The sequence below is a fragment of the Taudactylus pleione genome, unplaced genomic scaffold, assembly GCF_031769625.1.
Source record: "Taudactylus pleione unplaced genomic scaffold, aTauple2 ptg000116l, whole genome shotgun sequence".
NCBI lineage: Eukaryota > Metazoa > Chordata > Amphibia > Anura > Myobatrachidae > Taudactylus > Taudactylus pleione.
In genome coordinates, this window is record NW_028284518.1 from 16,057,879 (window position 1) to 16,075,807 (window position 17,929).

The window sequence follows — 17,929 nt, forward strand, 5'->3', positions numbered from 1 at the left end:
AGAGCATGTATCCAGCTTAATAAGAGTAAGCTTGGATGGCAGCTGATCATGTTTGTGAGAATTATCATCTATAAGAGAATGGGAGTGTACTCAGATTTACTGTACAATATGTAAAATCTAGCAGCAGGAACCCAAGTTCCACAACTCACAGGATCACAAGTGCCAGTTAGAAGAACATTGACTGTCTCCTCTACAAACCACACTGCAGATGGTGAAAAGAGTAATATGCATTGCACAAGTAGTGTCAGCTCCTGATATATGCAAAATAGTATCTTCTAATGAGCCTAACACAAGGTGATGCAGAGTTTTATGTGATGTGAAGTCAAAATAATGTGTATAGAAGTTGTATAAAGTAATAGTTTGCAAATTTGTCACCATAGAAGATGACCTGGTGTCTATTGTTGCTATCATTGGGGTGTGTACTACATCATTTGCATGACTTGTATTTTCATCTATATGACATCAGCCTGTGCAGGGCCTATTACTTGACTTTTCTAACTCCTATAACCCTGAGAAGGAAGAGACTGAGCTACAGTCAGGTTATCTGCCTAAAGGCAACACCAAGAATAAGCCATAGGAGGCACATTAAGTTAACACACTCGGGGCAGGGATCAGCAGGGTTTATATACTATTATATCATGGTTTCTGTTCCTGTATTTTTGTCAAACAAGTTGATCACATTATTGTGATTATTGTCCCGGATTCAGACCCGGTCGCTAAGAATGTTGCTCAGTGCGCATGCATCTAATTCGCAATACGCGTGCGCAAGCCTGTCTCAGTGATGGGGAATCGTGCGCTCGTAGCACACAGACTGCCCGCTAGTTTGAGTGACAGATAGTGCCATTTGTGGGTGGTAACATGGGAAAGTGATTGTAAACGGGAGTATTGTTGCGGACGCAGGCGTGTCAGGCTGACAAAACGCTGTTTAAAGGTGTGCATAATTAGCAAAGTAGCGTCATTGTACACGTCACCTGCATGTATTTCAGCCAGCACTGATCGCAGTGCTTGCAGCAGGGAAAGGGAACCTCAAGGGCTGTGAGCAGCTCCGATGGCTCTCGATGTTACCCGTTAATCCTACAATTCCCGGAGATGACGTGTGTTGCGAGTGGAAAGAGGCCATCTTTATACAGTAGCGAGTGCTCAGTGCCGTAGCTTGCTAAGACACAGAGGGCGTCCTTACGCCACGCAGTGCGAACGCTTAATTTAAATCCGGCACCTTTTTGCCAGCAAGTGGCCGCATTCTGTGATCAGGTCTGAATGAGCTCCTATGTCCTCCTCCGTAGCCACTCATTGGCTCTAAAGTAATGATTTTGTACATTTACATTTTTTTGGAGCTACTCTTTATATAGCAATTGTTCTGTAAGGACTCATGCCTGGCTGTTGTCTTTGCAGAAATATGCTAATGCTGCAGGAGGCATCATGTGTAAATAGACGCCTCCTGCTGGCTTCTGTGATCCGCTGCTGCATCAGATTCCAATTTTGCAGCCATCGGCCATCTATGTAAGTTTAAGCTTACTCAGAATGGCTGTTGGACCTCCTCTGCCGGGGCCAGGAAATCTGCATCAGAAGACGCAAACTCTGGCCTTGGCATGATCAGAAAACAGAGCAGACACTCCCCTATTTTCTGAGTTGCACACCATCTCCCCTGCCTTAAAAGGCCACAGACTGTCTGAAGTCACAAGTCGGTGAGTACATGGTGCATCTTGTGTGAACTGAGACCAGTGTTTTTGGGCATAAACTTGGTGGCAAGTATCAAGATACACGGAGCAGCTATTTCTGATGGGAGTGTCATGGGAGTATCATGGGCATATATGTACATCGCCATGCAATTCTGAGTCTTGCTTATGGAAAAGGTAGGCCTATTCCTGATGGATTTCTTGCACCTAGCATGGGGCTGGTGCAAGTGCTGATAATAATGATGACAGTTGCATCTGTGAACACTAGAACATTGGGCAGAATAGGCAATTTCAGACATATAGATTTTCTACTTAGTTTGTAACATGTAGCATCTTCTCACATATCTGTGATGTGGACGTCTCTTGTCCAGCATAGGTCCCGGCACTCCTGTGGCCCCCAGGTGGGTGCACACTGCTCCTCTGCCCACTGTAGGTCAGTTTCCCCTTGCTCCCCTGCAGTTTGTCCCGCCAGCTTGTCCACTGGCACCGCTATCTGGATCAGGTCAACTGACTGGCAAACTCCCAAAGGAGCAGCTATACCTAGTTAGGTGATTCTGTGTTCCAATCCCAGTGCAACTAGGGGTATAAAAGTCCTTCCTGTTGCATTAGCAAGCTGCCAGTGCAAAGTTGGACAAATATTACATCCTGAGCACAAGTCTCTTTACTTGGACTCTGTATTTGTACACTCTGGTTCTGTTCCTGTTCATGACTGTTGTGCCATTGGACCTGACATTTCATATTCTGCATCCAGGACACCTGCCTATTCCATCTATCCTGACTGTAGTCCCAGTGGTAATCTTGTTATTATATATGAATTCCAGATTTTTATAAACAACTTGAATTAACTCACTGTGAATAACATAACAGGAGGAGGTGCCTAGATGGTTAACATTTCCACAGACTGTCTGTTGCAAAAATGCAGCGCAGGCAGTGCTGTGAGAGTGAAAACAATACATCAGCTGAAAAGGAAAGATTACCTGTAGCTGATAAGTGCCGGGTGGTTGCTGGGGAGGGCTGTGGCAGTGTCTACAGTCCCTCTGGCTACCAGACATATGTTTCACCGCATGGGGCTTTTTCAATGGTTGCATATTCTATTCTACTCTCATGGGAGTACATCTCATTCAATATACTTTTTCTTAAATATTTATTATCATGGTAGTACATCCACCATCATCACCTTAGTTGAATCTAGAGGTTGTGTACCAGTGCTCAGGTCGTTCCACATTTTTCCCTTCCTACAATATATCTAAGTGTTGTTAATCATGTCTACAGTTGGATGATGTCACTATCAAACTCATCCTCACCCTCACCCTCATCAGTGTTGTTAATATCATCACCACACAATATTAGCTCATCCCCACTGGAATATTCTGTTATAGAAGTCTCTGTACTTTGTTGTAATTGGTAGCAAAGGTTTTCCTCATTTCGAGACAGTTTTTCCATCACTCTCAAGGTTCCTGGCTGCGCTAAAAACTCTTTCCCTCTATCCCTGATCTAATGGATTTATGTGCCTTATTATACTTATGCGACAACAAAGACAGAAGCCTGGAGCAACAGCCATAGCCAGAATCACCTGCAAATAAAAAGAGAATTGGGGAAAAAAAACATTATTACCATATATATATATATATATATATATATAAAGTTTAAGTGGATGCAGGCACTCCCTTCAGATTGCTCAAGCCATGGTGCTCACTAATGTCAGACAAACAATGTAGCAAAGAAAGTGTCACTCTTTGGGCTTATCAATAAGGCAAACACTGAGGTCTCAATGTCAACATTTCGAGTTTTAATCCAAACTTGTCATCAGGACATACATATAATAATGAAAAAGCCATTACCTTTATACACCCCTATCGCATGTGCCGCCAAAGCAACTCCGCCTCCCTCTCACTCACGAGGTCCCGGCCACTGCTGATGATGTCGCTGGAGACAGCATGTTGCCCTGGCAACAAACGATACCAACAACATATGATCCATGTGCAATAACAAAAGCACACTGCTCAATCACATTACGTGAACATATTATTATTTTAGCTAACTTTTTAACTATGTATGTCTGTAATATGTTCACGTAATGTCACCATTTTTAAAGCAGGGAAGCTGAAATAACTGACCAATTGGAGACAGACATGAGGTCTGTCCCAGGAGAACTGGATTCCACCAGACAGCTGATCAAGAAAGAGCTGTTTTTCTAAAAGAAAAAGAAAGGCAGTGAGTATAATGAGGGAGGAACCTTAGTAATATAATAGCAATATATATATATATATATATCTCAACCAGATATAAGCCATGGCTCTAGAGAAACCTACCGTTTTCTCTAGAAAAAGGCTTTCTCCACATTTTGAAGTGTCTCTCATTGGAGATATCAGTGATTTTATTTTAGCTTCACCACAGGAAACCCCAGATATCAGTGTCCCTATATGAAGCTATTCGGACAGTTGCTTGATTAAATTTACCATGTATTGAACAGGTAAAATTTTGTTCTCTAGAAAAAGAATCTTACGCCATTTTAGGTTGTCTTTATCAGCAGTTTAAGGGCTGCCAGAGAGAGAGAGCTCACATCAAGTCTGGTTTTCCTGATCCTATATCTTTCTTTCCAATCCTCATACTAGTTTCCAGCAAGGACAAAATTAACAGTCTAGGCAACTATTGAAGCAGTATTGTTAATGAGCTGAGCATATTTATTGACCTGGGTATATTGATTTTATTGAGCTGTGCAATCATATGTATAATGCCAATATATTGCAAAAAACTTTGTATTCACATAAAAAAAGTTCATCACATGTAGCAGCCAATAAAGTGCATTAGAAAAGTAAACAGGTGTGACACTTATCATGATCCATAATGCCAGTATAGACCAGAACAGTGGACTTTGAAGATTTCTTATGTGACAAGCACCCAATTTGTGATTTGGGAAATGTGTGTGTTTCTTCTCGGATTTATTTAACACCAATATACAATATATAAAAAATATATACATAGGGTGGACATTTGTTTTCAGGGGGGTGGATTATATTTGGTGGATTAATTTGCATTCCCCAGCTCCTAGTCCTTTGTGGCTCTGGACTTCATACACTGTCATGTGAGCATGTGCGGACTGCTCACTACACATGCTCTATACAGACTACAGGAGTGAGACAGAGAGCATTTTGCTGACAGTGAGAAAGAGACAAGCTGCATCTGTTTCAGAAATTACAGAGCACTGGCCTATTGTCAGGTGGTGAGAAGCAGAGAGAAGAGGTGAAAGAAAAAGGTACTTAGTGATATATATAGCCCTGTATGGTTTATGTGTTCAGCCACTAAAGAGAAAGTGGTAAACAGCCTTGTTACTCTCTGGTTAGAGAAAAGCTATGACCATCAATATTTTTCCCATAAGTAGAATAGAAGCCCTAGATTTACTAAGGTGACTTCTCATTCATGACAGATTCTCGTAGGAAGTTGAGAATTTTTTTGTTTAGCAAAATCCTATTGGATTCCTACAAGGACTGAAGAGGACAAATTCCAAAACATTTAATAAGAAATAAATGGGTAAATGCGGGTCTGGTAGAGGTTTTTTTCTCAATAAATTTGGTTTAAATTCAGTGTGTGTATTTTTTAATGTTTCCTTTATACAGTAGGTGCACTACAGATGCAAGCAGGCCCTATCTGTAATGACAGGCCAGCACTTGTGGTTTTCCAAGTGTCAGCATGCTCTGGCAGCCCTTAACATTGAGTATGACAGGACTTGCTGGGAAGTGTAGACCACCAGCAAAGGACAATGTTATCATTATTATTGTCACTTTATTATCCAGCAATTACTGCTACATGGTTGCTGTAGGAACTCTAGTGCTATTAGCACTGGGGATGGATGTATCCAGGAAGGGGGCCCACACATTGTTTTGTTGGCCCAACCCCCTGTGGAGGCTAGCCCTGGTAAAAACTGGTCTGGGAATGGTTGGAACCATGGTGAGGGGAACCCAACACTGGAGGTATCCCCTCTATGGTTCCATCAATCCTGGCTGGCCAAGTCTAGTGCTGGTTATAAAAAAATAGGGGAACCCCACACTATTTGTCCAAATTTTTTTCACTACCAGACTAGGTTTAAATGTATAGAGCTGGATGTCAATTGTGGTTTTCAATTTTAGTGAATTTTCGCAATTTAAAATTTGCTCAGTCCTTCACAGATCACAGGGATCTCTGCAGTGCTTTAAAACCCCAGCAGTATAGGTAAGTATTTGCAGTGGGATAGTGGTTTCGAAACTGACAGTGTGTTGTTTTTATAAGGTCAAACCAACCTTTAGTAATTGCTGTATTTTTTCCTGCTTCGACTTGCTTAACTGCTCATCCAGTTACAGTGACCTACATAAATGAAACAGACAAATGATCCTAATCAGAAGCCAAGGTAGTATTTGCAGTGGCAATTGTACCCAGCCCAAATCATTTGTAAAAATATCCAGGTTTCATAACTCAAAACAGATCTTACAAAAAGTTCTACATGAAAAATAAAAATAAATAAAGCAAGCACACCTTTGTTCTTTTTCTTTTGTATTTGATTATCTGATTCATATATGTATATTAAACTGTTTTGTAAATTATAAATACACCTAGATAATCAAATGCAATGTTAAAATCAAATACAGAATTCAATGAAATGGTCATATTGTTTAGATTTGTTTTAATTTGTTCTGCAGTTCGTAATCAGAAATATCTGCAGAAGCAGCTATTTTACTGATACCATATAAAAATGTTAATTTTCATTGTGTATTTCACATGTAAAGCACTACTGATTAAACTGAAACAGGTGCCTTTAGCATCAGGTGCTGATGTTGTTTCTGTTTTTTTCTTGTATTTAACTTACCAGTTTTCTTTTGGACTGTAGAAAACATGGAAATAACATACAAACTCCACACAGATAGGACCCTGGTCTGAATCAAACTAACGAGCACAGTGAAACAGAAATGTTTACCACTGCACAACCATGCTGTGCTAATTGCTGTATTTTGCAGAACTTTCCTTCAAGTGTAGGGGACTTCAGAAGTCCAAGCTTTTGTGGAGCTACACAAAGACTGTCAGGGCATTTTGGATTATGTATTTCCACTAGGGATGTGTGCCAACCCCCGTGTTTTGGTTTTAGATCTGTATCTCCTTCGTGTTTTGGATCTGGATATGGTTTTGCTCAAAACCGCCCTTGCATGTTTTGGTTCTGGTTTTGGATATGTATTTTTTTTCTAAAAAATCCTAAAAACAGCTGAAATCACATAATTTGGGCCTGTTTTTTTTCCTACAGTATTACTAATCTCAACAACATTTATTTCCAGTCATTCCCAGTAATTTTTGACCACCTCAAAGCTCACAATATTGATTTCAACCAGTTTAGGCCAAAAGGTTGCACTGAGCTAGTTGGCTGACTAAGCTAAGCGACAGCAGTGGGCGGCACTGACATGTGGCAGTTCCAACATGGCACATCAGGAAACAAATGTTTTTTATTAATCAAGAATGAGGCCTTAGGGAGTTGGAGTATGTATGTAGCTGAAGCCATGAAAATGAAGGGTTGATTCATAGTAAATTTAATTTAAGTTTTGGATTCTGAAGCAAATTTATGAGGGAGGGAGGGAGGAGAGGAGTCATTTACAAAGAAATTTGACTCATTCACATCAGTCCTTGCCCCAGTTGAGCCCTTTGTTGGTTCCGCATTTTTTTTTTTTTTAAATGAAAGGGGTATGCGGGAAATGCTTTATGTGGCCATAAAAATTTCTGGACATTTTCGACATTCAGCAACCGCATGCCGAATACATCATCAGCTGTGGCAGTTCAATTACCAACATGGCACATCTAGGAAAGAGAATGGTGCTGCAGCGGCTGGCAGGATGGCGGTTTAATAAACTATGAAATTAAAAATTTCAGGCTACAATGCCACAAACAGCACAAAATGCAAAGAGAAGAGGTGCAAGATGAAATTGTCTTTGGTCCCTCCCACCCACCCATATGATGTATATATGAACCAGGACATTCACAGTTTAACAAACCAATCACTTCAGCATCAGGGACTGCCACTTGTGGCTGAAATTATTGGTTTGTTTGGGCCCCCACAAAACAAGCTGCCAATGCACAGTGGACATTGGTTTCAATGATCTCTACATACTAAAACTGGCTCTACAACATAGGTAAGATCAGATGTCTTAATCATCCGCAACATTCTAATCCCCATGAGTGTTTACATCCTCTTCTTCACACAATATTAATTTGTCTCCGCTGGAATCCACCATTACAGGCACCTCTGTATTTTCATTTTACTTAATTGCTGGTAAAGATCTTCCTCATGGAATTTGTAATTCATTTTGATGAAAATAATCTTTTCCACATTCTAGGGAAGTAACCTCCTATGACGATCACTGACAAGGTTCCCGGCTGCGCTGAAACTCTTTCAGAGTACACACTGGAGGATGGGCAACTTAAGTAAAGCAAAGCCAGTTTGTGTAAGGGACTCCAAATTGCCTCTTTTACCTGCAAGTAGTGAACTGTCTGACATGCCTATTAGGATGCTATCCCTAAAATAATCATTAACCATTCTCTGAATGGTGATCGTATCAGATGATGTCACGGTAGACATGTCACTACTTGTAGGCAGTTCTTTCAGACCCGAAAAAATGTGATAAGGTTTTGCTGACTGATCTGCATCACCAGCAGTGGGTTTCTTAGGAATATTTTTTTTTAATGGCAGCCATAGAAACTGAAGGAGATCTTGCCATGTCACATGCCGCTTGAGCTAACAATTTTTTCACCAACAGCTCTTTACATTTCTTCAGATTTGTGTCCATCAGAAACAAAGACACAACGTATGACTTAAACCTAGGATCAAGTATGGTCGCCAAAATATAGTGATCTGATTTCAAGAGATTGATGACCCTAGGATCCTGGTGAAGTGAATGAAGGGCTTGATCTACAAGTCCAACATAATTAGCGGAATCGTTCAGTTTCAGCTCCTCCTTCAGTTTCTCCAGCTTTTTTTGCTTAAAGTCTGTTTAGGGGAATGACTTAATTCAAGCTGGCAGTGTCTGAACTAATTTCACATGTGGCAAGTTCAAAGGGTTTTAGAACCTTGCACAACAATGAAATTATTCTCCACTGTGCTTGACTAAGGTGCATTCCCACTTCTTTCACTATGTCATAGGACATTGTGTAGCCTTGGATGGTGTTTTGCTGCTCCTTCATCCTCTGAAGCATATAGAGGGTAGAATTCCACCTAGTTACTACCTCTTGCTTCAGCTGATGGCAGGGCAAATCAACAGTACTTGCTGGTGCTGCATTCTTTGACATGCAGTTGCTGAATGTCAAAAATGTCCCAAAATTATCTGCCCACCAAGAGTATCTCCTGCACACTCCTGTAATTTTTAAAGATTTTGCACCACCAAATTAATTATGCGAGCAAAACATGGGATGTGTTCAAATTTGCCCAGATGTAATGCTCTCACAATATTGGTAGCATTGTCAGAAATCACAAATCCTGAGAAGAGAAGGGAGCAGCTAGGTGACACTGGACTGATTGTTAAGTTTTTATCCAAAGTTTCTGAATTTTGCAAACACTTTTCATTAATGCGCTACAAGTGACATAACAGGGAGGAGGTTCCTAGATGGTTAAGGTCCTTACTACTCACTCTTGCTTTGCAAAGGGTACAAATGGCTTGACAACTGTTGTCCGGATTTGGGAGGTGGATTTTTTTGCCTTTTGCCTTGGCATGACAATGGGCTTTTTCATACCATGAGCAAGAACTGTTGCCTGATTTACACAAAAAACATCCTCAGCATCAACATCCTCATCATCCTTATTAGAGCCAACTACAGAAATATCCTCCTCATCCTCCTGGTGCACTTCCACAGAAGCATCCTTGATTTCTATGTCAGCATGTTAACTTGTTCTGCTCATCCCCACATTTGCAGAGGGCACACAAATGGTGGAAGGAGGATCCTCTTCAAGTATAGTATTGGAAAGGTCAGGCTCACACATTGCAAACGCGGACACACTTAGACTCTCCTCGGGGATCTGTGACTTTTCTGAGCACACAGTTGGTTCCTGTGCCTTAATGATTCTCATTTTATTTACACTTCTACAGGGAGAAGGGCTTACATCATCATAAGAGGTAGAAACACTAGTCATAAATAAAGGTTAAGGCCTTATCCTTTCCTTGCCACTTCGTGTAGTTAATGGCATATTGCCATTTTTTTGTTTCTCTGCAGCTAACTTAGCTTTTGATTTTGTTTTCTTTAACACTGTAAAACATTGCTTGTTGATTTTACATGCCGTGACTTAAGCCCTTGGGTATCGGCCTCCGTAGATGACGTTGACGGCCTTGTATCATCATCATGACTGCTGGCAGCACTAGTATGTGGTTCCTGATCTCCTGATTTGATGGTCCTCTATATCAACAAACTTACACTGCGGTTTGACCGGCAGTGTCACCGAACAATAATAGCATAGCTTGCATACACAATAAAGAAAAAAAGATCTTTTATTTTTTAATTTTTTGTGGAATGCTAACTTTATTTAACTTTTATTTTTTTTTTTACTCTGGGGAAGAGGACCCCTGGATGAGGCAGCAGCCTCTTGATGAACAACACAGCAACCCTTTATGGACAACAAAGCACCCCTGCAGAGTACAGACGGACCACCTGCAGAGTCAAAAATACATGGATGATAAACTGCGGTCTGGCCAGCAGTGTCACAGAACAATAAGAACGTAGCTACTACTAGAAGTAGCACACACACACACAAAAATCAAAACAGATCTTTTCTTATTTTTTGTGGAATGATTTTATTTTACTTTTATTTATTTAACACTGGGGAAGAGCACCCTGGAAGAGGCAGCAGCCCCTTTATGAACAACACAGCACCCCTTTATAGACAACAAAGCCCCCCTGCGGAGTGCGGACTGACCAACTACAGTCTGGCCGGCAGTGTCACAGAACAATAATAGCGTAGCTACTAGCTATAGTAACACACACACAAAAAAAATCAAAACAGATCCTCTTTTTTGTGGAATGATAATTTTATTTAACTTTTATTTTTTTAACACTAGGGAAGAGCACCCCTGGATTGATAAAGCACCCCTGGACGACACAGCACAGAATCCAAAACCTGGGAGAATCCGATAGCGAGAGGATGACGATTGGCCCCGTTTTCGGATCCGAGTCAGGCGGGTAAGCCGAGGCGGACTCGGATCCGAGATTGGATTGCGAAGTTCGGGCGGGTCTGGTTCTCTGAGAACCGGGCCCGCTCATCTCTAATTTCCACAACATTTGGAAAGTGACAGGTTACCAACTGTGGTCTAGAGATCATGCAGTTACACAATGTTAAAAATAATAATGATCACACAACTAAATACAAACAATTCTGAACTGGTACACACCAAAGCAGTGCTACAATTTCAGGTTTAGGTTTTTATTATTGTGGTTATTGCAAAAGCAGGTCTATGTTTCTGAACTTGGTTGACCTCCAGCTGTTTACAGCCATGAGTTACAAAAGTACATCTGTGGATTTTGAGTTCTTTACTAAAAGACTGATTACTGTAAATACTGTTATAAACACCAGCAATAAGGCAATGACCTGACAATGCTCTAATTCTCTTTAATAACTAATGTAGTGGCCAGACAAGCATACATTTTCATTTTATCATAAATCCTATAGTTCTTTACAGTCACAGAGATAAAGAGAACAGTTAACTAATAAAGTAACATAAAATATATACTGTACATGGGTCATTTAGGGGCATTTTAGTAGCGAGGTTCAGTCGGAACCTTGCATAATGTCCAGCTGCACACATTTCTTTGCTTACCCCTCTATAGGACAAAAAACAATTAGCGAGGTATAATTTCCCATAGAGTGCTATCATGCAAGGTTTGAATATGGACATTAAAGTTCTTCTGCCAATACCTGCTTTTAATGTTAAACTTATTTTCTTACCATTAAAAGTCACACTGTTACTATCAACCTTATATTTTTCCATAAAATAAGATTACAGTATGTGAACTCTGTAGCAGTCTAGGTGACAGATATGCATATAAACAAGGTTTACTATATTGCAAAGTCCAATGTGTTTCCAACTCTGCATGCAGCATTGACTTCATATTTCACATTGAGATGTACTGTAAACAGGCAGAATTGACTCATAAGGATAAATTGTCCTTGTGGCAGATACGCAGTTTGGTGATGATTTGGATGCAGTGATCTTGGCCCTGACCAATGTTCAAATGTAAATGGACATTATATGTAATATCCACTGACATATTAATTTACTTTTAATAATACTTATTTGACATCCAATAAGGTCAACAGAAGTTCTGAAATGTAATTGTATTGATTAAAGATTTAGATTTCACTCTTTGCCTTTTTACATAAAATATTAGTATTTTGCCTATTCTGAGTAACTGCTATGGAAATATAGGGCCTGATTCAGAGCCGTTCGCTATTTGTGGTCGTTCGTTCAAAAACAAGGGGTGGCTATTCAAATGATCCGTTCGCAAATTGCAGTCTGTTCCCACCTCTAAGTCTGAACAAGCGAGCAAAACATACGCTCGTTTTTTGGATAAAAACGCCCCCTGGCCGCACGCACCATACGTCATGTCCGCTATTTATTAGATTAATCGAGTACATCGTACAGCGTATGAACTGCTCGCTATTCTTGTGGTTGGTGTTTTCAACCGCTATTTTGCGAGCAGTTCTGAGTTAAAAAAAACCAAGTGATGTGGTCAATGACGCTGCTGTATTAATTATGCACTCCCTTAAAACGCCCGTTTTGACCTTTAAGCACGCCTGCGTTCGGATCTCCACTACCCGTTTTCAAGCACCTTCCCGTTACCACCCACATATGCCTCATTCTGTCACTCAAAATAGCAGGCCCTCGCTATATTGCGTACCAACGATTTTCGGCCGCACTGACTGGTTCGCGCATGCGTACTAAAAACCGTACGCATGCGCAGATGTGCGAACATCGCTCGGAACGAGCGTACTGCCGCTAGCGAGTTGCTCTGAATGAGGGCCTTAATCTTGCTTTCATCAGACAACTGGTGTACATTTTTTTTTTACATTTTTCCATGGTAAATGCATTGAGTCATTTGTGAGCTACTCCATATAAAGGTCCCCAGGGCATGTCAATTTTCACATGTCTTTAATAAATCTTTTGCTGCTAAGAAATTGAGTCACATGCTTCCTGATAACTTAGAACACTTAATTGGTAAGTCTCTATTGTATTTAATTTCCTGTTACTTCTTGCATGGTTGAAACAATCTGTTTTAGTACCGAGTACTAGAAGCCTGGTTAATAAATGTGATTAATTTTGTCATTATTTATATAACAAGCAACAGAAATAGAGCATCATCGGGTACAAATGGTCAATTACACTGTCCTTCTTGGCATTCTTGTAAAAGCTAATTATACAGTTTGTGATTCTGGATGAATGCCTGCTTTCTAGATGGATGAATGTCAGCAAGAATATACAGTAACTCATTGTGTTTTTAGCAAGGAACATATAATAGTATTAAGATAGCTATAAAAGAGTTCTACAACATTTAAAATATTTTTTATTTACTTATAGTACATCTGTACCATTGTATTAACCTCTACCATCCACAAATGTATAGTTGCCTATTTTTCAAACCAGAGGGTTGTTCCATGCAGTGTTAATTTTGACAATGATTTAAAATTTAGTTTTAGTCTTAGTCGCTTATTTAAAATTTTAATTGGTGTAAAGTCACATTTTAGTCTCTTATTTTGCTTTGATGTAGTCATTAGACTTCAAATTTCATTTTAGTCTAATTTTAGTTAATGTTTTAGTCATAATTTTTGCAAACAGTTTAATGACACTGTAATGGATTTTACTGAAGAACTTTTCTCTTGAGTACTTGAAGTCAGCATACTGTACCTTTAACTATGTGTTTAGTAATCTAGGCTCTGTAGGCGAGAATGTGCTACATACTGATTTACTGTAGTACTCCTCCCATATATCATGTACAAATGAATGCCTTAAATTTGTTAGAACAAGTGCAATACACAATCATATTTTCTTCACACAGGTCATATTCATTTTTAGCAAATATCCAGAACACATACTTGTTCTATAAAACTTTAAAATAAAACTACTTCAAAATAAGACTGTAGTATCAGTGTTAATTTTGGCAAGGATTTTGAATTTAGTCTTAGTTGCTTATTTAAAATTGAACACAGATTTCATCATCATTTTCATTATTAAAACATTTATATTACCGTTATCGTTACAATTTAGTCCTCAAAAAAAATGTCATCAACAATTACTTTTAGTCAAAATTTTATTTGACAAAATTAACACTGGTTCCATGAAGATGAGAGTAGACGGGACAAAACTTGCATAATAACTGCAACCCAACACAGCATGGTAATGCTGATCATGCAATCATGCCATGGTGGGTGGAGAGTGTGACACAAATTGCTTAATTATGTTGGGTTTAGTTCATCTTTTATCTGGAGAATGACAGACTTTCTTTGGAACCTGGGAGTTCGATCACCATTTTACAAGTCTCCCAGACATTCCAGAGCAGGCAAATGTGAACAAATGCATTGATATTTGTTTACTGTTTGTTAGAATTTGCATCTGATTAGTTTATTAACCTTTCTTAAGATCCGTTAAAAATGATCCATACTATAATTTAATATTCTTTTCTTAAATAGGTTTATACACATTTTTGGCACATCAGTGGTGTTGATTGATAAATTATGCCCATTATTTTATGTTCTCATGTAAAAGCTAAATTTTATTGTGCAGGATGATGAACCAGGACTCAGTATACACTTAAAATTAATTTCTATTATTGTAATAAGAATATGAAACTATATTTTCCTAAAAAACAATTGTTCAATAGTGGCATGTAATGACATGTAATAAATACAGTCCCTATGTCCCCTCAATCTACTGATTCATTTGAAACATAAAAGAGGCTAAACTAAGCAGTTTCAGAATAAAAATGGAAAAGTATAAATTAAATAGGTTAGTCCAAATGTAAAAGTAATAATTATTGAAGGTCCTAAATTGTAATTAGGCTGGACTTTGTAGAGATGTTTTCCCTTTTTACACCTTGAGAATGTCTTGTTGAACTTGAAATTCTGCAAAAGTAACCACAGACAGCTGTAATGACAGTCTCAAAAACCGTAATGTGGGCATTCTGCTTGCTATGTGTCAGATAGATGGGCGCTATTGTGCAAAATAAATACTTTGCGCAGCTGTATATTTTGTGGACTGTAAATGACCTTTTGTGCATTGTTTCCAATTAAATTATAGGCCACTTTATATGTTCTTATGATCCAAATTCTAATTCTAAATGCCAGAATACATTAAAAAGTTATTATTTTAGTACATTGTTAATTTTCAGAATGTTATTTAATTAAAATATATTTAACAGGATGCACTAATCAACAGAATAAGGACATAGTTAAATTTTCTGCAGTGTCTACTTTTACAGATATAACAGAAATCAAGTTGAATTATTCTTACTAGACTGACAACAGCTTTAAAACACATCATCCCTTTTAATAACAAATACATTCCTTTGGCTTTCACAATTTACAAGAACATTCGCGGACTTCAATTCCACCTGAACCAAATGCCAATTACTTGAGGATTGTACATATTAACACATAAATATAGAACCATTGCAATTCCATGCTCTTGAGGGATATACCTGTGAATGAAATAATGTTACTTATATTATATTGCCTCTGTGCTAGACAGCATTACTTTGCTTCTTCTAAAATATAAGTTTAAATTAATATTTGCTTCTTCTAAAATATAAGTTTAAATTAATATTTTAATGTAATAATGGATATTATCAGTGGCGGGCTGGGCCGGGGGACAGGGTGCCATGTGCCCCCCGGGCCGCAGCGGCATGTGGGCCGCGGGCAGGTGCAGTCTGTGTCACTGTGACACAGACTGCACCGCGTGTGCAGCGCTGACTGGACGGAGTTCGGTCAGCGCTACACTGACAAACACACAGCCGCCGGCTCCGGCAGCTGTGTGTTTGTTGTAAGCAGCAGCCAATGAGAGTCTGTCAGACTCTCATTAGCTGCTGCGCCCACTGCGGGAGCCACTCCATCTTCCGGCTCCCGCAGTGGGCAATGGGAGAGACGTCATAATGTCATATGACGTCTCTCCCATAATGCAGAGCGGCCCAGCCCGGGAGGACAGACGGAGGAGCAGATGGCGGCGGCGGGAGTGGGGATTCAGGTACGTTTTTTTTTTCATTTTGTTTTTTATATTATGTGTGTCTACTGGAGGGGTCTGGCACTACTGGGGGCACTATAAAGGGGGGGACTACTACTACTGGGGGCATTACAAGTGGGCTGGGGGACTACTACTACTGGGGGCACTACAAGGGGGAGGGGACTACTACTACTGGGGGCACTATAAGGGGACTACTACTACTGGGGGCACTACAAGGGGGGTGGGGGACTACTACTACTGGGGACACTACAAGGGGGGACTACTACTACTGGGGGCACTACAAGGGGGAGGGGACTACTACTACTGGGGGCACTATAAGAGGACTACTACTACTACTACTGGGGACACTACAAGGGGGGTGAAGGACTACTACTACTGGGGACACTACAAGGGGGGGATTACTACTACTGGGGACACTACAAGGGGAGGACTACTACTGGGGGCACTACAGGGGGGGACTACTACTACAAGGGGGGACTACTACTAATGGGGGCACTACAAAGGGGGGGACTACTACTACAGGGGGAACTGCAAAGGGGGGGACTACTACTACTGGGGGCACTACAAAGGGGGGGGACTACTACTACTGGGGGCACTACAAGGGGGGGACTACTACTGGGGGCACTACTGAAGGCCTGCATAAGGGTGTTCTCTCCTGTGGCGCACGGGGGCACTGCATATGGGCAATTTTTACCTTACATTAATCCCATATGGACCCTCCTCCTCCCTGGAACACTTGAGGTGGGGGGCGCCGTAGCACGCATATTCTTCTGACACCATGGCTACACGCTACTCCTCTGCCAGGGCCGCCTGCATGCATTTTCCCCCCAGGCTAAAAGTTGCCAGCCAGCCCCTGGATATTATTCTTTGTCAATTGTTTAAGACAAAAACTGTTGCTAATCCCTGGGAGCGTGGTAACGTGGGAGCGTGGTACCAGATAACCACGTACTGTAAATTAAATATTGCACCATGCGTGAGTGGACACACACTAAATTGAGTAGCCAGACAGTGAATGGTTGTCAGCATACTGATTAGTGGATGGTTAGAGCTATCCAACAATCAGAGTACTGACAGCCATTCACTGTATGGCACTATGTGGAGAGACGGTGTGGGATCACAGGAGGGGTAAGTTATGATTATTAAAATTTGGGTCTAATTTTTTTTAATATGTGGGCGGGAAGAGGATTGTCATATCTAGGGTCTGCTTTTATTAATTGGGGAGAGGGAGCAGTGGGTGTCTGCTCTGGGTTATGATTTTATTAATGGGGCGATCAGTGTATGTCTGATCTGGGGTCTCAATTTATGAATGGAGATGAGGGGGCAGTGGGTGTCCGATCATAGGGGCTCCAGTGCATTGCTTTTCCCAGAGCCTACAATGCTGTTAAGATGGCCCTACACTGATCTACCACTCTTTCCCTCCCTCAAGACAGCAGTCAACCTAGGAAAAACAACTGGCAATCACTGCCACAACAATTAGAATGGAGGGAGGGTGGTAAAGAATCAGCACTCAAGAGGCCCAACCCTGTATAGACTAGGCTAATAAAGCCACCTATCAACCACCCACACAACAATAAATCTAATTGGACCTTACAGCTAGTCAACTGCCTTGTCACCCCAAACACACAACCAATAAGTGGCATCAGATAAAATCTGCTCCAGCCTCAAGGTTTAACATCTTCAGGATTAAAGACAACATTCTGGTATACTAATCCTCTTAACAGCTGATGATGCTTTGTGACCTCTGTTATATTGTATCGACAAAACTTTTCAAAACATAACTCTTAGAATTAATAAAGGCAGGAAACTTAAATTATGGTGAAAAAAGTCATCGTTTATTGATAACAAACAAGTAAAAATGTATGCTGGCAAAGAAAGAATGGCTAACAATCAGGTAATACTAATGTGATGGGACTTTAACATGCATTGGGTGTAGCAGTATGTTCAGGTGCCATCGAGGTGCATCTATTGACATGGTATCCACTCTCCTTCAATTTGCACAAATAGTGTCTCACCCTGAAAGATGATGTC